The sequence below is a fragment of the Bubalus kerabau genome, chromosome 5 (assembly GCF_029407905.1).
Source record: "Bubalus kerabau isolate K-KA32 ecotype Philippines breed swamp buffalo chromosome 5, PCC_UOA_SB_1v2, whole genome shotgun sequence".
NCBI classification, from domain to species: Eukaryota; Metazoa; Chordata; class Mammalia; order Artiodactyla; family Bovidae; genus Bubalus; species Bubalus kerabau.
The window spans coordinates 48295709-48318287 of NC_073628.1; the positions used below are offsets into that span (position 1 = coordinate 48295709).

General features: G+C 43.2%; 1 long non-coding RNA gene across 1 annotated transcript in view; it reads right to left on the reverse strand.

Moving 5' to 3' along the window:
• LOC129653854 (uncharacterized) overlaps positions 1–22334 on the reverse strand; it is a 136257-nt gene extending 113923 nt beyond the window's left edge. Inside the window, exon 1 of the long non-coding RNA XR_008715241.1 lies at positions 22097–22334. This is a non-coding gene — a long non-coding RNA (uncharacterized LOC129653854). The remainder of the gene's footprint in view (positions 1–22096) is intronic.
• Between the last annotated feature and the right edge of the window lie 245 nt (positions 22335–22579).

Below are 22579 nucleotides of genomic sequence, written 5' to 3' on the forward strand. Positions count from 1 at the left end.
GTCAGGTGGTGGGAGTGTGGTGGGAAGATGGTGGGAGGGTGGTGGGCGGGTGGTGGGAGGGTGTTGCTAGGATTGTGGGAGGGTGTTCGGAGGTTTGTGGGAGGGAGGTGGGAGGGTGGTGGGAAGATGGTTGGCATGTGGTGGGAGGGTGTTGGGAGGGTGGTGGGAGGGTGGTGGGAGGATGGTGGGCGTGTGGTGGGAGGATCCTGGGCGGGTGGTGGGCGGGTGGTGGGTGGGTCCTTGGAGGATGGTGGGAGGGTGGTGGGAGGGTGGTGGGTGGATCCTAGGAGAATGTTGGGAGGGTGGTGGGAGGATCCTGGGCGGGTGATGGGCGGGTGGTAGGTGGGTGGTGGGTGGGTCCTGGGAGGGTGATGGGAGGGTGGTGGGCATGTGGTGGGAGGGTGGTGGGAGGATACTGGGCAGGTGGTGGGCGGGTGGTGGGTGGGTCCTGGGAGGATGGTGAGAGGGTGGTGGGAGGATCCCAGGCAGGTGGTGGGCGAGTGGTGGGAAGGTGTGGGGAAGATTGTGGGAGGGTGGTGGGAAGGTGGTGGTAGAGTGGTGGGAGGATGGTGGATGGTTGGTGAGAGGGTGGTGGGAAGGTGGTGGGAGAGTGGTGGGAAGGTCATGGGTGGGTCGTGGGCGGGTGGTGGGAGGATGGTGGGAGGGTCGTGGGCGGGTCATGGGAAGGTGGTGGGAGGGTGGTGGGATGGTGGTAGGAGGGTGGTGAGAGGATGGTGTGAGCGTGGTGTGAAGGTGATGGGAAGGTAGTGAGAGGGTCCTGGGAGGATGGTGGGAGGGTGGTGGGCGGGTGGTGGGCGGATGGTGGGCAGGTGTTAGACAGGTGGTGTTAGCACGGAGGGTGGGTGGTAGGAGTGTGGTGGGAGGGTCCTGGGATGATGGAGGGAGGGTGGTGGGAGGGTGGTGGGAGTGTCCTGGGAGGATGGTGGGAGGGTGGTGAGAGGATGGTGGGCGTGTGGTGGGAGGGTGGTGGGAAGGTTCTGGGAGGGTTGTGGGCGGGTGGTAGGCGGGTGGTGGGCGGGTGGTGGGAGGGTTGTGGGAGGGTGGTGGGAAGGGGATGGGAGGGTGCATGGGAGGTTGGTGGGAGGATTGTGGGAGGGTATTGGGAGGGTGGTGGGAGGGTGGTGGCAAGGTGAATGGAGGATGGATATACAGTGTATGCAGGTATATCTTCAGGGAGCTACTGGTCTGGAACAAGGAGGACCCCAGAACTGCACAGTACACAATGAATTGGTCCAAGGCAATGGCACCCCAGTACTCCAGTACTGGCACTCCAGTACTCTTGCCTGGAAAATCCCATGGACGGAGGAGCCGGGTGGACTGTGGTCCATGGGGTTGCTAAGAGTTGGACACAACTGAACGACTTCACTTTCACTTTTCACTTTCATGAATTGGAGAAGGAAATGGCAACTCACTCCAGTGTTCTTGCCTGGAGAATCCCAGGGACGGTGGAGCCTGATGGGCTGCCGTCTGTGGGGTCGCACAGAGTCGGACAGGACTGAAGCGACTTAGCAGCAGCAGCAGCAGCAGCACAGCTCTGTAGTATTAGCATCTGGCTGACCACCACTGGGATTCCCGCCTGGCCGGGTGGAGGTGGGGTTTTTGGAAGAGGGAGGAGGGGATCTGAACCTGGGGGCCCATAAGCACATCCCTTCGTGGCCTGTGTCTGTTTCCCCATTCCTAGCAGCCCCTTCTCTGGAGCTGAGTTCATGGCTTGAGGGCTGAGGATGGTAGACCCACCAAGAGGCGTGCCTCCTCCTGCTTCCGCCAATTCTCCTCCTCAGCCTTGATCACCTCCTGCTTCTTCATATCCTGTCCCTGTTCAAACCTGCCAGTCAGGTCCCTGGGTGGTTTGATGGCGTACTTCTTAGGGGGTGCCTTTTCCTCCTCCTTGACACTCTGTCAAGAGAAAAGAGGAAAAGGATTGGCAGCCACCCACACTCTTGCCCCCGGAGTCTGCAGGGTCTCTGACCCCAAACACAGAAAGAGCCTCAGCTGCAGATCTGTGACTGTGGGCATGTCCTCCCATTTCCCTAACCTCAGCATCTTCTGCAAAATTCAGTGAGAACCTTTCCCCCAGGCTTGATCTGCCAAATGCAGACAGGCCAGTGCCTGTATGAGTTGCCCATCCAGGCCAGAGCTCAGGAGGTGTGACTTCTGTTCTTCATCCCCCACGGCCTAGACTAGCTACAATCTGGTTCTGATTTAGAAAATGGGGCAAATTGTCAGGAATCAGATTTTCCAGGTTTTACCACTGCAGGGCTTCACATGTTGACTTGAAGTGAGAGTTTCCTGGGCTTGGAAAAAGAACAAAGCCTCTCTGTGTGTGTGTGTGTGTGTGCGTGCATGTGTGCATGAGTGTGTGTACACAAATGTGTGCTAGGTGGCCAGAAAAATGTCGGAAAAGAAACCACAGAAGCTGCAGAATGGGGAGAATCTCCTGGATTTGCTTCTCCTGGGTTTGAATCTCTTGGGTTGCTTCCGGCCGCAACCTGTGAACAACCACCTCCCCTCAAAGCGAGATGAGGCCCTTTTCCAGAGCAGTGTCTCTAGAGAAACCCCATGTTCCCTCTTGAAATGAAAAAGGGTACTTGACACCCTTGATGCAACTCAGGAAGGTCCCCAAGATACCCGTCCCCACTAGAGAGGAACCCCGAGTTTCACGCCACAACCTAAGAAGAGCCCCGTTTTCCCCCTCCTCTAATTGAGATGAGGGTCGATTCCCCCGCTTCATCAGGAAAGGAATCCTGCTGTGCCATCGGCCCTCAGGAGGAGGTCGGTCTCCCCTTGAAACTCAAGCACATCCCCAGGAGTCGTGCCTCAATTCGAAAAGACCCCGATTTCTCCATCCACTCCAGATAAGCCTGATTCCCCTGCATGGACTTGATTGGAACCCAGAGGATAGACTCAAAACACGAAGGGAGGGGTTCCTCGAGAACTGTGGAACCTTGAGAAAAAGCCCCAGACCCCTATGTCCCCTCGACAGGAAGCCTGACACCTCTTTGAAACCTCGAGAGGGAAGCGGAGTTCCATGTCTCCACACGAGACGAGGCCTGAGAGCCCTGTTGAAACTCCATAGGAACCCCGAGATCCATGTCAGAACTGGAGAGGAACCCTGAGGTTCCGGCCTCAACTCGAGATGAGGCCGTATGCCCCTGCACTGACTGCAGAGGAATCCCGAGAGGCCCCTCGCAACTCGAATGGAGACTTGACTTTCCTGAAGCAACAGGAGCGGGTTTGAGGTCCCCATCGCAAGTCAAGAGGGACCCCAAGTTTCTTGCCGCGACTTGAGAAACCCCAAGAGATTCTACCCTCAACGTGAGATGAGGGCCCTCTCCACTGCAGCGTCTCGAGAGAAATCCCACCTTCCGTCTTGAGCCTCGAAAGGGTACTTGACACCCTTTAGGCAACTCAAGAAGATGAATGGGAGGGTGCAATGGAGGGTAATGGGAGGATGGTGTGAGGGTGGTGAGGGAGTGGTGGGAGGTTGGTGGGTGGGTGGGGGGTGGTGGGAGGTTGGTGGGTGGGTGGTGGGTGGGTGGTGGGGTGGGGGGTGGTGGGAAGGTGGTGGGGGGGTGGTGAGGAGGTGGCGGGAGGGTGGCGGGAGGTTGGTGGAGTTTGATATTTAACATTTTAAGTCATGTCGTGACACTATTTTAAGTGAAATCATGAAATATATGGCATTTTCAGGAATATAACAAATAAAGGCTAGATAACAATGTCACCCTGTGCTATAATATTACAAACTCTTATCTTCTTTTTTAAGTGTAGGAAGGTGTGACGTGAAAGTCGCTCAGTCATGTCTGATTCTTTGCAACCCCGTGGACTACAGTCCACAGAATTCTCCAGGCCAGAATACTGGAGAGGGTAGCCTTTACCTTCTCCAGGGGATCTTCCCAACCCAGGGATAGAACCATGTCTCCCACATTGTAGGCAGATTCTTTACCAGTTGAGCCACCAGGGAAGCCCCAAGATGGTGTGGTGGGGAGTTTGTATTTCATCACTTACAAGCAACATTGCAACTGACCTCTTTAAGCTTCAGTTTTTGCATCTGTAAATGCAACTCATCTTCACCCCTCTGAAAGGTTAAAGCAGGAAACAGTATTAGAAAATGTTGGCAGAGTGCATAAACAATGTCCAATAAAATGTAACTATTTTTATTAAATTTAGTAACATTTGAGGACTCAGAAATTGAATTTAAGAAGAAAGTAAATAATTACTGAAAGCATACTAGTAGACACTTCACATGTTAACTTAAATTAATCCCCACAGCAAATCCATGAAATAGAATTACTAACACAGTGTTATATGAGAAAACCAAGATCAAAGAGATTAAATAATTTATCCACTAAGTGTGCTTGATTTAAAAACATGTTTTTTCCCCACAATTATACCATGTTGAGCTGCACCTGTACACCATCCAACTTGGTGCATGGCACTTAAAAAGTTTGATATTTAACATTTTAAGTCATGTGTCGACTTGTCCATTGTGGAGAATATCTGGATTGCATTGGTTGCCTAATAATCATTCCCCTTGCTAATAAAATTTTTATTTTCTTTTGAGAGAGTCTTCTGTCTTATTAATGATAGAAATATGATTCCAGAATCAACTTCTTGATATGGAAGAAAAGGAGACAAATCCTCCTCTCCCAGAGCCTCTAGCCAGCGGGCAGGCACATAGTCTAAACTCTGACCATTCTGAGACTTTGAATCTTTAGCTGAGGTCCATGTTCAGATTAGAAGTTTCTTAATCACCTCAGAGGCAATGGCTCTGAAGCAGCTATTGCTCTCCCTGCTTTCTATTTTTGTCATTGCAGAGTTCTTCTTCAGCCCCGGCCCTCTGTTGATTTTGTGTTCATTCTTTCACAACCGACAGGTTCTCTTGTGCATTTAGTTAGTCGTGCCAGACTCTGCAACCCCATGGGTTGTAGCCCGCCAGGCTCCTCTGCCCATGGAATTCCCCAGGCAAGAATAGTGGAGCGGGCTGCCATTCCCTTCTCCAGGGGATCTCTCTGACCCATGGGTTGAACCCAGGTCTCGCCCACTGCAGGCAGATTATTTACCATTTGAGCCACCAGGGAAATCCCTACAGGTTCTCTTAGCCAATCTCTTTATCTTGCTTGTGGTCCAGATTCCTAATTAACGTGCATGTACTTCTCATGCTTGTCTGTTTCTATTTCTACACCTAGAGAACCAGTACAGAACAGTGTTTTAGAACACAAAATTTGCAGCCAACCTCCATGGGTTCAAATGCCACCTCTGCTGATTACTCATTTCTTCATTTGTGTCTACCTCAGAGGGCTATTAAGAGAATTAAAGCAATTATTTGTAAGGTTCTTAAAGCAGCATCTGGTACATTTTACTCTTTATGTCTGTGTTTCGTATCATAGTTCACTTGGGTTCCTATTGTGAAAGAATCAACATTTAACACTAAAATTTTGAATCTTAAGAAGCATTTTTATAATTCTCCTATCCTCCATTTGTTTATTCCAAAAATTCAGACCCTTCCAAGCTGGAGAAAAGACAAGTGCAGGCTAAACCCCTGTCTTGCTGAAGGATTTGTAGAAGGGCAGTGTACCGATCTCACAAATGTGGCACTGACGTTACTTCTTGGCCTTAGTGACCCATTTGAGCCGGTCCCATCTCCCACTTACACAGATGCAATAACATGAATCTGGCACCTCTCCCCACTCCATTAGAGCAACGTGCACTGTGCTGGGTTTATCTGGTAGTCGTTGCAGAAGCCCTTTTTTCCTGAACTAGCAGGTCTGAGGTCTGTAACTGCTGCTTTGTTGAGCCTCTAGCAGACCATCCCCTTCACAGGCACTGTGTCGGCACACTCAGAGGAGGCCACAGTGTGGACCCTGCTCTCTGCCCTGCCTGTCAGGAAAAAGAACAGGATGACTTTACCATGACCTTGTTGGGTTTTAAGGTTCCCAGACAGAGAGTTAGTACCGCATTTTGACTTTAGCCTCAGACCATATATGCTGTGCCCCGTGGGATGAGCGTTGCTATGTGTCGGGGCAGCAGGCATCAATTGCAAGAACTGCAGAGCCTGAATCCCATTTCCTTCCTTGTCTGTTCTTTTATATATCAGCTTCTACGCATCAACTGCTCATTGTAAACAGTGATTTCCCTTTTTGTTCATTCTTCTACTTACCCATGTATATAGTTTTAATTGGTCTTCCTTTGGGTCAGAATTTCCCTTCACTCTGTTGCTGTTCTATTGTATATTGCCATGAGAGTTCTGTTCAGGGAAGCTTTGTAGGCTAAAACATATAACATATAGTATTAGGAAGGTAGCATGCTCTAGTCTCACTTTTCCAGTCATCAAGATATTTATTTTTTATAAGGCTCTTATTTAAAACTATTGAAACTGTTTCTAGGGTTCCTAAGTTAGATATTAAATGCCTGTTAACAGACAGTAAAGGAGCATCCACTTAAGATGCATGGCACACAGAAGCATTTAAATGAGTATTTGTTGAAAGAAACAGTGACTGAACTTGCTCCTTCCTCTCAGACGCACATCAGAATGTGAAATAGTCAAAGAAGTCCTTAAGCCATTCTCGTGTTTGTTCTGACTGTATACCTAAACTATGTTATCATTACCACTAGAAATAGATACAAGATGGGATGCTAATTGCATGAAAATAACTATTAAGTTTGAACAAAGCAAACGGTAGACATTAACAGTATTTATTAATAGGTCTCTGCCTTCATGATGAAATAAGGCGAGGGAAATTGCAAGGTGAAGTATTATTCAGCTGCAAGGAAGTCATTTATCATTTTTAGTTAAGAACTTAGACTGTCAAACTCGATAAATGAAATAGTCCATTGATATAACTACAATTGCTGATGCATAGCTTCAATATATAATGCCTAATTAGATGTACTCAATTAAATTATTTCTATGTAAACTGTTTGTGTTTCATAGAATGCACAGTGGAATTTTTGAAGCCGCTCAAGATTGTTTCAGATTACTCATGGGCTTTTTGCTGCAACCTAAATTTCCAAAGGAAAATTGGTAAACACTGAGGACTTCAAAAATGAACTTTGCCTCGTGGAAGACAGTATTAGGTGTTCTATAAATCTTACAGTGATATTGCATCTAAGCACTTTCCAGGAGATAACAAAGACGGTATACCTTGGGATGCAGCATTTATTCCTTTTCAAGCAGTGACCTTTACCATGCATTTTCAGCATGACCAGTGTCTTTTAAAACTGCCCAGTGTCACATATAAATCCTTTTCTCTGCATTGTATTCTGAACAAGGAGATGGCAGGAATATTCAGCATTAATTCATAAACATGGACCTTGTGGTTTAAATCCTAATGGAGTAAATGAGTGGTGATTATGGGTGTTGTTATTTTATAAGTCTCTTTTTCTATGAATTTGATGGATTTCCCCAGTACAAATTCAAGTGTCATACATAAGACTGGTTTATCTTTCAATAACCTGGTTTATAACTTAAAAACTACCCTTTTTATAACTGGATTTCCACTCACAAACTCCAGAGAAACTGCTCTGAAATCTGAATAGGTGACTTAAAGGGGGAAGAAAACTGAAGAAGAGAGTAAAAGAAAAGTCTATGCAATTTTTTACTCATTCACTGTAGAACATGAATTCATTTCATATCTTTAAGGCAATTCGTATGAGGCATGGGTACACTCAGGATAAAAAGTTCTATTTGTGAACCTGATGTGGCTTAGTGATTGTCCACCCTTGTAAACAAAAAATCTCAAAAAAAGCTAACAGAAACTTTATTACTACTCATGTACAGATCATTTTATGCCTAATGAAAATAAGGTCAAAGATAAAACCCCAGACATCACAAGTCAAATCTAAGGGAAATTGTTTATCTGGTGACATATGGTCCAAATAACAGTTGAAATTCAATTGTTTATGAGGCTTTCAGGGCCAAATGATCATTTAGATTATACAAATTAAATACAAGGCATTTGATTTCACACATAAACCAGTCATCATTCATAAAATATTTTCCTGATCAAAATATATTATGAACTTTTTATTAGTATTGCTTAAATATAGTATGGGATTTGTAAAATGCAATTATAATATTAAATCATATGATTAATTCTGCATATTGTGAGCAGCAAGATAGATTAATATGTAAAAATAAGTATGACATTTTTCTATACAGAGCACTAAGTGTAAAAGCAAGATGGTGAAGCAGAAAATGTCAAAATATCTAAATTCAAATCTTTATTGTTCTTGTTGTTGTTGTTTAGTCACTCAGTCCTGTCCGACTCTCTTGGACACTGTGCATTATAGTTCTCCAGGCTCCTCTGTCTATGGGATTTCCCAGGTCAGAATACTGGAGTGGGTCACCATGCCCTCCTCCAGGGCCTCCTCCCCACCCAGGGATTGAAGCCATGTCTTTTACATCTCCTCCATTGGCAGGCAGATTCTTTACCACTGTGCCATCTGGGAAGCCCTAAATTGAAATCTAGTTGATACTTATTAGCTTCATTTACTCTGAGCCCTAGGTCCATATTTTTAAAATAAGAAGTGTAATATTTCCAATCACAGTGTTGTTAGGAGTATATAAGACAGTATATGTGAAAGCAGAATGCTTATAGAAGATTCTCAGATTTTTTAATTTACTTGAATTTCTTTGGGATTATCCCTGTCATATGAAGTCCAAGTGTTCAGTTCCCATAAGGTAAGATATCCACAGCTTTTAATATTAGAAATCAGAAGCCTCCTTGTTTGTTATGCCAATGAAAAGAGGTCCAAATACACTAGTTAGTTCTCTTAAAGAAGGAATGCAAAAGAATTTGTTGTAGGAAGGAACATGTTAAAGCACCTGTGATCCAGTAAATTCTAGCTCCAACTAAATAAAATTCTAAGGTAGTCTTTTACCTGCAAAATGTTTTGTTGTTTACAGATCTCAAGCTAAGGCAAAATATGATCTCTGCAAAGTGGAACTCAAAAAATCATCACAAGAAAGAACACAGAGTAAAGGTAATTTTGATAAGATTACAAGAAAAATCAATGAAATCTAGCCAAGTCTAGCTCCTGTGGCAATGCTATAGTTATCATACTTAATCATTTTAATATTTTTTATTGACTCAACAGACTGTGTCTGTTCTTTACTACATTTCTGGCAGACAGTCCACATTTTTTTCAGACCATCAATAATTATTCTAAAGTTTTTAAATATGAAAAGTTTTTGCTTTGTGCTATGTTAACTGAGGCCCTAAACTAAATGATTAAGAAAAATTCCCCTTAATTCATGCCTCAAGATCAAAATCCAGTATGAACAAATCTCTTTCACTGTTATAAAAGTACAACCTCGGTCTTTCATCTCAAGTGAGACTCAGGAGGTATCTCCCCCAAAGCACCCTGTTTGTGCCCAGGCCAAACCTAAGGACCACAAGTCATTTATATGTACCTTATGGAGCAGGAACAAGCAGCACAATCAGTCTAAATGAGAAGTCAGCAATGAACAACAATTCCATGGATGGCAGGAGGCCTGGGTCAGTTACTGATGAGTTTTATAGAACCCAGATATACTGCCACTTATATAGGCCATTTTCATTATCGACAGAATTTTAGGCAACATGGAGAGGCATAAAACAATCCTTGTTTGTAAGGAGTCATAATCTATGTTGATAATAAACATCTTTAGTGAAGCCAAAATTAAAAAAATAAAGAAAATGGAAAAAGCAATTTTAAAATTTCGTAATATATTATGAAGTCATTTGTACCTTTAACATATATTTGAATGCCTACCCTTTTCTAGGCAGTAAGTACAATTTAAAAGCTAGCAGAGTGTTTAGCTATAGAAATATATTTTTGATATAGATATTGGAAGTAATCTCTGTGCTATATTTAGATGTAAGAATTATATCTAAATAGCATCTCTGAACTTAAAAAATGTAAAAAGAAAGTGCAAAGTATTCTATAAACAAATTCAAGGGAGATTTATGAATGAAAGATAGTGGTAACTTATACCCGCTTCAGTGTATTGGGTAATTATGCTAATGGATAACATTTATTGAGTATTCACTGTGTCTCAGGCATTGGCCTAGTCACTTTTATATGAATTAATTTATTTAACTCACATAATAATATTTTGAGATAGATGCTATTTACACCATTTTAACCAGTGAAGAAATGGATATAAATATGTGAAATAACTTTCTTAGGTTGAACAGCTCATAAATAGCAAAGTTGGGGCTAGAATTCAGAGAATAGGGCATCAGAGCTGAGTCATAGCCGCTAGATATACTGATTTCCTCTCAAATAAGTAGAAGTTGTAAGGAAAGTTTCTTATTTATTGAATCCAATATACTTTTTAAACTGTCATAGGAAAATACTGCTTCATTTGGCTTGTCTATTATGCTTTGATGATCAATTCAGTCCATACTCTCTTCCATGTTCCCATACCAGTAACTACAGCACACACCTTAAATTAGATGTGGCATATAGAACTAAAGCTTGCATTAGTTCAGATCATTTGTCTTCATAAGACACTATTCCAGTAAAAGTGGAGGAAGTTGAGAGAGGTGTGCAGCTGCTGGAAAGTGTACAGAGAGGGCGGGGAATGAAAATCACAGAGAAAAGGAGACAAAAGCATCTGAACTGTGAAATGGCCTGAGCATTGTTAGCGCCAGAATCTTGTAAAAGGTAGCAGCAAGAGCTGTATCTACCCTCTTTTATTTTTAATCAATAATTGTGCTCTATGAAAGTTTATGTAAATTATTAACTTATACACATACATATACATTTACACACACATATAAGAGTAGGCAGAGAGAACTAGTTTTTTCTTTTTACCTTTTTAAAATAGCAACATATTTTCTTTAATGCCATATCATTTATTAATATTATAGCCTAACATGCATGCTGGAAGAAAATGAATAGCTGTTACCCACCTATAATTTGCTTAGAAGCTATTTTTAGCCATTGTCTTAAGAGTTTGAACGTACAGTTAATGGCATCTGAGCTAGTAGTGATTTGCAATATATACAGATGAACGGACATATGTATGTGGAGGGTGAATCATAGTTCGTGATAACACCTGAACTGCATTTTTACAGAGGCATTAAAAAAAGGAAACAGTCATACTGCAATAGCTCAGTCAGTAAAGAATCTGCCTGCAATGCGAGAGACCCAGGTTCGATTCCTGGGTTGGGAAGATCTCCTGGAGAAGGAGATGGCAAGCCACTCCAGTATTCTTGCCTGGAAAACCCCATGGACAGAGGAGCCTGGCGGGCTGCAGTCCATGGGGTCACAAGAGTCGGACCCGACTTTGCGACTAAACCACCAAACCATAAGCATGTGTGAGATTCTAGATAATAGGAAATGAGAGTGCTTGCTTTCTTGACTAAGGAACCAGAAACAAGGGCTAAGAAGTTCCAACTCTGGCATGATAGCACGTGGAGTTCCACTGACCCACTCTCAGTGGTTTTACAGCAAGTGAGGAAATATTTATTCAAGATATTATACTAAAACTTGCTAGGAACTGCCAGAATTAATGCATTTGAATAAAGACCCATACCTTCCTCCCCCTTTCCAGCTGTGCTTAGTCTCTCAGGCATATCCTACTCTTTGCAAACCTATGGACTGTAGCCCACCAAGCTCCTCTGTCTGTGGAATTCTCCAGGCAAGAATACTGGAGTGGGTTGGCATGCCCTTCTCCAGGGGATCATCCCAACCCAGGGACGGAACCTGGTCTCCCACACTGCAGGTGGATTCTTTACTGTCTGAGCCAACAGGGAAGCCCTTTGCAGCTAGTAATACTTGAATTGACTAAAGCCAAGATCATAGGGCTGGATTCATCTTCCCCAGGATCCCATTCAGAAGGTTATTTTTCTGGGAGGAGCAGAATGTCAGCTTTTCTCAACCAGCTTGCAGCTCCCTCTTACTGAGGATGTTTTCTGAGCATAGCTGAGAACTGGAGAGACTCCCTTCTGTCACTCAGCCTGCGCTTATTAAAAAGATGTTCGGCCTGAGCGTGCTGAGCCTCCTGGGGCCCCAATCTCCTGCGGTGGACATTCTAAATTCAAGAGAGGCAGGTTAGGGAGACCTGGAGGCACTGCCCATGTCCATCAGGCACAGAGCTCCTGCTTAGAGACAAACAGGCCATTGTCCTGTCAACTGAAAAGTATAGTCACAACCTGAAAACAGAGACCTATTTTTTTTGGCGGGGATGTGTAGGACTCCAGGCCTGGGAGATAGCATCTCAGTAGCTCAGAGAAAGCTGCTCCAAGGAGCAGGCAGTTTGAAAATGAAAGATCAGATCTGAAATTAAGGAACATACCATTCTTTGTGTAAGAAGATGCAAGCCTCCTGCTCACTGAAGTCATCCCTCTCATATGCGTCTCAGCTATCTGGAACCAATCTTGTTTCCTCATTCACCTTAAGGAATATCAGATGGCTGCTTCTTACTTTCAAACCTCCACCCCCCAAACACAGTTCCTCAGCAATCACTGCTGGGGGTGGGTGGGTGATGGCATCCGCTGGATCACAGTTTTGGGAGCCCTCATTGGTGGCTCAGTGGGTAAAGAATCTGCCAATGCAGGAGACACAGGAGTCACAGGTTTAATCCCTGGGTTGGGAAGATTCTCTGGAAATGGGCATGGCAGTCCACTCCAGTATTCTTTCCTGGGAAAGCCCATGGATGGAGGAGCCTGGTGGGCTACAGTCCATGGGGTCACAAAGAGTCGGACATGACTGAAGCGACTGAGCACACATGCATTCACATTTGGAGACCAGAAATTGCTGGTGGCTGTCATATTTCTTGTTTATTGATATGGTAGGAGATATTTTCATCTCACAGTCCCTTTCCCCAACTCCAGCACCATGACTATAGAATACTGAGCTTCAAATTCCCTACCCAAAGGAATTGACTGTTTTACAATAAATTGTTGAGAAGATCAAGCCTAAGGACACTCTCTAAAACAGTGGAAGTTGTGACAAAAAGCAGCAGGGAGGAGATGATTGGAATAGAAGGTAAACTATACACAAGCTGATTTTTCAGGGGAAAATGGAGAAAGATAGTTAGGAAGAGCCTTTGTGGGGGTCAGAAAAAAATCTCCATTGGCTCAGAAGCTGTTTTTTAAGGAGATGAACTTTGTTCTGATTACTCTGTGATTCAGTTTGTCCCCCCAGGAAAGTGCTGAAAACAATAGAGCAATCACTTGGCAGTTTTCTCTCTCTTTAGTTCCTAACTTGTGTCTGACTCTTGCGACCCCACGAAATTAGCCTGCCAGGCTTCTCTGACTGGATTCTTCAGGCAAAAATACTAGAGTGGGTTGCCATTTCCTAGGAGCTTAAGATCTGAGTGTAGTTCAGTTCAGTTCAGTCACTCAGTCGTGTCTGACTCTTTGGGACCCCATGGACTGCAGCTCTCCAGGCCTCCCTGTCCATCGCCAACTCCCGGAGCTTACCCAAACTCATGTCCATCAAGTCAGTGATGCCATCCAACCATCTCATCCTCTGTCGTCCCCTTCTCCTCCTGCCCTCAATCTTTCCCAGCATCAGGGTCTTTTCCAATGATTCATTTCTTTGTGTCAGGTGGCCAAAGTATTGGAGTTTCAGCTTCAACATCAGGCATTCCAATGAATAGTCAGGACTGATTTCCTTTAAGATGAACTGGTTTATCTCCTTGCAGTCCAAGGGACTCTCAAGAGTCTTCTCCAACACCACAGTTCAAAAGCGTCAATTCTTCTGCGCTCAGCCTTCTTCACACTCCAACTCTCACATCCCTACATGACTACTGGAAAAACCATAGCCTTGACTAGACGGACCTTTGTTGGCAAAGTAATGTCTCTGCTTTTTAATATGCTGTCTAGGTTGGTCATAACTTTCCTTCCAAGGAGCAAGCGTTTTTTAATTTCATGGCTGCAGTCACCATCTGCAGTGATTTTGGAGCCCCCCCAAAATAAAGTCTCCCACTGTTTCCATGGTTTCCCCATCTATTTGCCATGAAATGTAGTTAGAGAAACTGAAAGAAAGTTGTATCAAAATCACTTTAATCCAAGGGTGACTTTGGAAATACCCAGAGCTAGGCCCTCTGAGAAGCAATCCAAGGTTTAACTATATTGAATCTTCTCAATATCATTTTATAATTCCTTTTATTTGGGTCTTCTTTAGTTTTTCTCAACAATCCTTAACATAATTTTTTTAATTTATTTATTTTTTAATTGAAGGATAATTGCTTTACAGAATTTTGTTGTTTTTTATCAAACCTCAACATGAATCAGCCATAGGTATATACATATATCCCCTCTCCTTTGAAACTCCCTCCCTTCTCCCTACCCATCCCACCCCTCTAGGTTGATGCAGAGCCCCTGTTTGAGCTTCCTGAGCCATACTGCAAATTCCCATTGGCTATCTATTTTACATAAGGTAATGTAACTTTCCATGTTACTCTTTCCATATGTCTCGCCCTCTCCTCCCCTCTCCCCATGTCCATAAGTCTGTTACATATGTCTGTTTCTCTATTGCTTCCCTGTAAATAAAACTTCTGTATGACTGCTATGAGGAAGACTGTGAGCATTAGACAATAATCTGATAACGTGTATTTGCTCTGCACTGACATTTGATGTGTCCTATCTTTTTGCTTTTTCATACTGTTCATGGGGTTCTCAAGGACAGAAATGGTATGGACCTAACACAAGCAGAAGATATTAAGAAGTTCAGTTCAGTTCACTTCAGTCGCATCCAGCTCTTTGCGACCCCATGAATGCCAGGCCTCCCTGTCCATCACCAACTCCCGGAGTTCAGCCAAACCCACGTCCAGTGAGTCGGTGATGCCATTTTAAGAAGAGGTGGCAAGAATACACAGACAAACTATGCAAAAAAGGTATTCACTACCCAGATAACCACGATGGTGTCATCACTCACCTAGAGCCAGACATCCTGGAATGTGAAGTCAAGTGGGCCTTAAGCTAGTGGAGGTGATGGAATTCCAGTGAGCTATTTCAAATCCTAAAAGATGATGCTGTGAAAGTGCTGCACTCAATATGCCAGCAAATTTGGAAAACTCAGCAGTGGCTACAGGATTGGAAAGGTCAGTTTTCACTCCAATCCCAAAGAAAGGCAACACCAAAGAATGCTCAAACTACCACACAATTACACTCATTTCATACGCTAGCAAAGTAATGCTCAAAATTCTCCAAGCCAGTTTTAACAGTGCATGAACCGTGAATTTCCAGATGTTCAAGCTGGATTTAGAAACGGCAGAGGAAGCAGAGATCAAATTGCCAACATCTGTTGGATCATTGAAAAAGCAAGAGAATTCCAGAAAAAAAAAACATCTACTTCTGCTTTATGACTATGCCAAAGCCTTTGACTGTGTGGATCACAAAAAACTGTGGAAAATTCTTCAAGGGATGGGAATACAAAGACCACCTGACCTGCCTCCTGAGAAATGTGTACGCAGGTCAGGAAGCAACAGTTAGAACTGGACATGGAACTGTTGCACAAATCAGTACTTTGGGAAACCAAGAACCACACTTGAAGAATTGGTGAACCAGGTTTATTATGCCAATGGGCTCAGAGGTGTGAACGCTTCAAGCTCTGAGCCCCAAACAAAGGAGGTTACAGGATTTGTATACATGGACAGGCATGATTCAGCAGGTTTGTGGGTTTGCAGGGGCTAGGGTGATTGCAAAGAGCAGGACAAAAGTGGGTGAGATAAGCTCCAGTTCCTAGTATTGTGAGTCCCCACTTTCTGAGACCTAGGTGATCTAGACTTTGCAAGGAACAAGCTGAGTTACAGAGGCAGAAGGAGCAGGAGGTTATATAAAAATTTTAACTTTTCTTCTTCATTCCCCCATCTTGATGCATATATCACTCATTTTAGAAAGTATCATCTCATGTTTTGGTAGGACATTCAGAATTCCCCATTGTTTAGGGGGCTATGTTGAGCTATTACCATTTGTAATTTTATGGATTTAATCCAAGAGGTTATGAACTGGGTAATTATATTGAGAATACAAGGGCCAAACAAGAGTACCACAAAAACCATGAACAGAGGAACTGGTAAAGGGAGAAGCCACGATGCCCAGCTCCAGATACTGCTCCAATTACCCCAGAAATTAGCTAGTTTCTCTCTCCTTTTTATTATTTGTTCCCTTAGCTGTTGGGATGTCCTGTTGACATCCAGTCAGTATGAAAAAGTAGGAACAGTATGAAACAACAACAACAACAAAAAAGTCAGTCATGTCCCTGACTATTTCTGATTGGTTTACATAAAAGCGTCATTCTTCACTCAAGAAGAGGCAGAGTACCCCCTTTTCAGTGGTCAGTAGGTCTAGTCCTCTCCTGTTCTGTAAAACCACCTCAGCCAGGGTGTCTAGTTGGTCCTGTAATGAAAAGCACAGCAATAATACCGATTAGGGATAGAGACCAGGGTTGACAATGAAAACCCATTGATATTGATTGATAGCCGGATCCTCAAGCTTCCTCCGTGTGTTGACCAGCCAGCTGCCAGAGTGTTGCTGGAGCAGGGCTTAGTATTCTTCAGGTGACGGCTGTTGTCTTTGGAACTGGACCTTGAGGAGGCTTTTGGAGTCCCAAACTGCTTTTCAGGGGTCCTCATCACAGGAAGCTGCTGCCTTCTTGACTCTGGGGTGGTAGATCCAAGGGATGTCTGTAACTTTATCAGCAGTAGGGGTTCTCAGGATGACCATGTGAGGACCTGTCCAAATTGGCTGAAATGGTTCCTTTTTTCAATCTTTAACCCATATCTCATCTCCTGGCTGATAGGGATGAACCCAGTTGTTCAAGGGAATGGGTGTTCTTTCTAAGGTTTCTCAGGGGATATGGTGGAAGACTTTCCCAGGACCTGGAGATGTTGGGACATCTCCAGGTCAGCTAGTTGCTGGTGGCCTCCCTTGAGCTTTTCTATCACTGGGGTGGTCTCCCATATAAGATCTCAAAGGGAGAATAGCCTGAGGACCCTGGGGTGCATTTATGGAGGGAGGTGAGAATCCATAGGATGATAAGGCAACTTGTTCCAGCATTGTCTGGGTGTTGGCCGGGGGATATTCTTGTCATACTACTACTTGGAGAAACAAACTTAACAAGGAAGTTAAAGATACATGGCCCAAAGATTAAATGAAGTAGAAAAACTGCTTGGGGGCTAGTCAGGAGAACTAGGTCCAGACATTGGCTCATGACATTAGTGTTTCTCTAGGTATGAGAAGATGCAAGATTTTGGACTCATAAAAATCTTTACCTGAGAACATCTCACTATCTGAAGGCCTGTTTTTCTGGGTTTTTCCCAGAGCACAGAGTGCCTTATTCTTTGTGTCCACCCTAAACTCCTTTCAAGGGGTGGTGAACGTCAACATCTTATAGAGGTCATGATTTAATCTTTGTAGAGGCAGCCGGCAAGGGCCAACTTCCAGTCAGCAGGGCCCCTTCATAGTCATATTTGACCATGTTTGGGGGCATTTTATGGTCAGTGTGTCCTGCGGTACTGAGAAGGCCCATTCCCAGGTCTAACAAAGATCCATTGACAGGCCACTCAATGTGTTATCACTAGACCAGGCCTTGTAAGTAAGCAAGTCTCTGGACCATACCTGTCTTACTAGCCTCTTGTTCCAGGAAAATACTTCCCCCTGTTGCCTCCTCTCATATCTGCTGCTGCTGCTAAGTCCCTTCAGTCGTGTCCAACTCTGTGCGACCCCATAGACGGCAGCCCACCAGGCTCCTCCATCCATGAGATTTTCCAGGCAAGAGTACTGGAGTGGGGTGCCATTGCCTTCTCTGCCTCTCATATCTAGACTTACATTATTACAATTATTGAGCTCACATGGTAATGTAAGAAATAATCTTCTAAAACAAGCTACATAGAAAATAATATAGCTAGCTGTTATTAGTTGGAGAAGGCAATGGCACACTACTCCAGTACTCTTGCCTAGAAAATCTCATGGACGGAGGAGCTTGGTAGGCTGCAGTCCATGGGGTCGCTACTAGTCGGACATGACTGAGCGACTTCACTTTCACTTTCACACATTGGAAAAGGAAATGGCAACCCACTCCAGTGTTCTTGCCTGGAGAATCCCAGAGATGGCGGATTCTGGTCGGCTGCCATCTATGGGGTCGCACAGAGTCAGACACGACTGAAGCGACTTAGCAGCAGCAGCAGCAGCTGTTATTAGTAAGGTTACAAACAAGAATTTATGTCAAGAGCTTTCATTGGGTATAGCCCAGTATACCCTAGGTCATCTGACTCAGTTAAATGATTATAGCCAAGTGTTAATCTCCTGGGTGTACTTCATGGAGCATCTGAGATTTATCCAAAGATTGGTTACTGAGATAAACTTTAGAAAAAACCTTAGAGTATCTTTTTTAATAACTTAATTAAACCTTTTAGCAATATAATAACAAGAAACTATCTCAGAAGTGAGTTTTAGTAAGCATAGAAACTTAATTAGCAAAACTAGAATTTAATATTCAGTGAAACATACTTTTTTATTTTTTGAGAGCTCATTGTGAGGGCATTAACACTGTAGCTAGGGAAGGCTTTTAACCCATCAAATGAAAATGAAGTCTGTCAGGGAGCTGGGAAAAGCCAAGTGGCCATCTTGGATTTCCCATAGCCCTGGCTCTTTGATTTTTAGCTGTTTATCCATTTTTAATTTCTTGATTTAGGAGCAGACTATTGCCATGTTTTAAGGACATCAGGATAGCAAAAGTCTTACCATGAGGGATTACTTCTTGTAGAAGCAGAATGAGCTTTGTCTACATGTACCATAATCTTACATAATGTTTATTTACTTTACCAAAGTAACAGAAAAGTTTAAAAATAAATATAAATCACTTAAAGGCAAAGAAATTCATAATCTGTATCGAAAGCTTCATTCTAAGACAACTTTGTTCTCTAAACATAGAGAAGACCAAATTCCAGTCTGGTACCAGCTTACTATTAATAACAAAGTTTGTTTATCAGTTAATTTATAAAGTCTTTTCCATAAAGCTTGAATAACCAGCAGTATTCTTCTGAAGGCATGAGAGTAAAACCACAGAAGGCATGTTTAAAATCTGATTCTATTGCAATTAACAAAGAAACCTGATCATTGTTGTGATATGTAACACTTTAATATGAAAACTAGAATTATAATTGACCATATTTTATCAGGACATATCAGATCTATATAAGTTTTACATAATATTAGGATATCAATAGCCAGCAAATTTGGAAAACTCAGCAGTGACCAAAAGACTGGAAAAGGTCAGTTTTCATTCCAATCCCAAAGAAAGGCAATGTCAAAGAATGCTCAAACTACCGCACAATTGCACTCATCTCACACGCTAGTAAAGTAATGCTCAAAATTCTCCAAGCCAGGCTTCAGCAATATGTGAACCGTGAACTTCCTGATGTTCAAGCTGGTTTTAGAAAAGGCAGAGGATCCAGAGATCAAATTGCCAACATCCGCTGGATCATGGAAAAAGCAAGAGAGTTCCAGAAAAACATCTATTTCTGCTTTATTGACTATGCCAAAGCCTTTGACTGTGTGGATCACAATAAACTGTGGAGAATTCTGAAAGAGATGGGAATACCAGACCACCTGATCTGCCTCTTGAGAAATTTGTATGCAGGTCAGGAAGCAACAGTTAGAACTGGACATGGAACAACAGACTGGTTCCAAATAGGAAAAGGAGTTCGTCAAGGCTGTATATTGTCACCCTGTTTATTTAACTTATATGCAGAGTACATCATGAGAAACACTGGACTGGAAGAAGCACAAGCTGGAATCAAGATTGCCGGGAGAAATATCAATAACCTCAGATATGCAGATGACACCACCCTTATGGCAGAAAGTGAAGAGGAACTCAAAAGCCTCTTGATGAAAGTGAAAGTGGAGAGTGAAAAAGTTGGCTTAAAGCTCAACATTCAGAAAACGAAGGTCATGGCATCCAGTCCCACCACTTCATGGGAAATAGATGGGGAAACAGTGGAAACAGTGTCAGACTTTCTTTTTCTGGGCTCCAAAATCACTACAGATGGTGACTGCAGCCATGAAATTAAAAGACGCTTACTCCTTGGAAGGAAAGTTATGACCAACCTAGATAGCATATTCAAAAGCAGAGACATCACTTTGCCAACAAAGGTCCGTCTAGTCAAGGCTATGGTTTTTCCTGTGGTCATGTATGGATGTGAGAGTTGGACTGTGAAGAAGGCTGAGCACCGAAAAATTGATGCTTTTGAACTGTGGTGCTGGAGAAGACTCTTGAGAGTCCCTTGGACTGCAAGAAGATCCAACCAGTCCATTCTGAAGGAGATCAGCCCTGGGATTTCTTTGGAAGGAATGATGCTAAAGCTGAAACTCCAGTACTTTGGCCACCTCATGCGAAGAGTTGACTCATTGGAAAAGACTCTGATGCTGGCAGGGATTGGGGGCAGGAGGAGAAGAGGACGACAGAAGATGAGATGGCTGGATGGCATCACTGACTCGATGGATTTGAGTCTGAGTGAACTCTGGGAGTTGGTGATGGACAGGGAGGCCTAGCGTGCTGCTATTCATGGGGTGGCAAAGAGTCAGACATGACTGAGCGACTGATCTGATCTGATCTGATTAGTAACATCAACCAGTATACATCAACCAATACAGTATAACCTGAAAAGATCTATCACCGCTTTAACAGTACTTCCCATGTAATTTAACACATCCAATGAATCCAGATAGCTTAATAGCTCTTTGGGATGTCTCAGGGGCCCACTGAAGTATCCCAAAGTTAGCTAGAAATCAAGTTATTTAGGAAGTTTTGTTGATAAATATCACAAGGGTTTATAACACTCAATCAGGTTTATAACACTCAATCAGTGATTCAAATAAGTCACTGTGAAATAATAGCTATTTACTTAGCAAAGATAGCAAAAGATTTCAAAGGTAAATATAGAACAGATCAATTAAGAGGTAAAGAAATTTAAATCTATTACTAAAAGCAGTTTAACATCTGAAGAAAGCATGTCCTTTTAACAGAAAAAGGCTGAATTTAAGTTTTTGTACCAGCTTACTTTAAACTCATTTGGGGAAACTTAGCTAAATTTATTTTAAACTTAGTCCTAACCATGCGCAAAACTGTTTTTTCAGGGTCCACTTTTCACAAGCTTTTTAAGCACTCTTTGTAACAGCCACCTGTAAGTCAGACCTACTCTGTTTTCCCTTTATAAAATGTGATTTTATTTTTTATATCTTCTCTATTAAAAACATACATCCTACTTCCTTATTAGATAAGCAAATAAACATTAATATTAGATATTTAATATTGAATATTTCCAAGTTTACATAAATCTGAATTTTATTTAGTTTAATTTTTCTTATATTTAGAATTGTTTGATATGCAAGCGCTTACTTTTCTTTAGGCTTATTAAATTAGAACTCATTTACAACTTAAACAATATTATCAAAAAAAAGAAAAGACATACACTGAGACATACATAAATCCAGACAGACAGACTGTCAGAGATTTTATGGCTTTCTGTTTGAGATTTAAAATATCTCTTTGGCCCCTTTTTTTTCTTTGCTTGAATATCTAATTTGCCCAAGGCTGAGGTCTTACGCAAAATTGGCTGTGTATTTCAAGGGCATGGAAAGGGTTAACTTCAAGCATTTTCCTAGGCAAGTCTTTTAACAAGCCAGTTGTTTTTAATTGCATATGCAAAAAAAAATTGGTTTTGCAGTTTCCAAAAAGAAAAATTTCTCTCACTCCATTCAAAGGGTTAACTTCAAGCTTTTTCCTAGGCAAGTCTTTTAACAAGCCAGTTGTTTTTAGTTGCATATGCAAAAAAGAATTGGTTTTGCAGTTTCCGAAAAGAAAAATGTCTCTCACTCCATTCAATCAGCAATCACTCACTCACAATCACTCAGAGGCTATCACAACATTCCCTTCTCCAGAGTCCCCAAGTTTCCTTAACTGTTGCTCCCTTCCTGGGAGCTCCAGGAGGTTATCAGTCACGATGCTTCCCTTCTCCTGAGTCCGCAGGTTTCCTTAACTGCTGCTCCCTTCCTGGGAGCTCCAATGAGGAGATCAGCCTCCTCTTCTACCCGTTGGGGTAAGACCTGACTGGGGACTGGACCCGGGGCCTTACCTGATCCTGTGGCCATTCCTGGTGAGTTGGTCCACCCCTCCAGTGAGTCCAGCTGGGGTTCGGCCGTCCAGAGAGTCAGAACACCAGTGTGAAAGAGAACCGGAACACCGTCAGGTGGTGCGCCTCCTCGCTCATCTCGGGGTTCCTTTGTTCCAGCCCCGCCGAGCCACCAGTCCGGCAGCTCAAGCGACGGATGTGATTGCAATCTCGCTGGGGCCTCCAGAAATGTTGCAGAAACCAGAACCTGAGAAACCAAGCATCACACTTGGAGAATTGGAGGACGCAGGTTTATTATGTTGGCGGGCCCAGAGGACTTAACATTCCAAGCTCTGAGCCCGGAACAAAGGGGTTACAGAGTTTTGATGCACGGACAGGCATGATTAAGTGTGTTTGCAGATTTTCAGGGGCTAGGGCAATTGCGAGTGGACTGAGCGGCTTCGCTTTCACTTTTCACTTTCAGGCATTGGAGAAGGAAATGGCAAC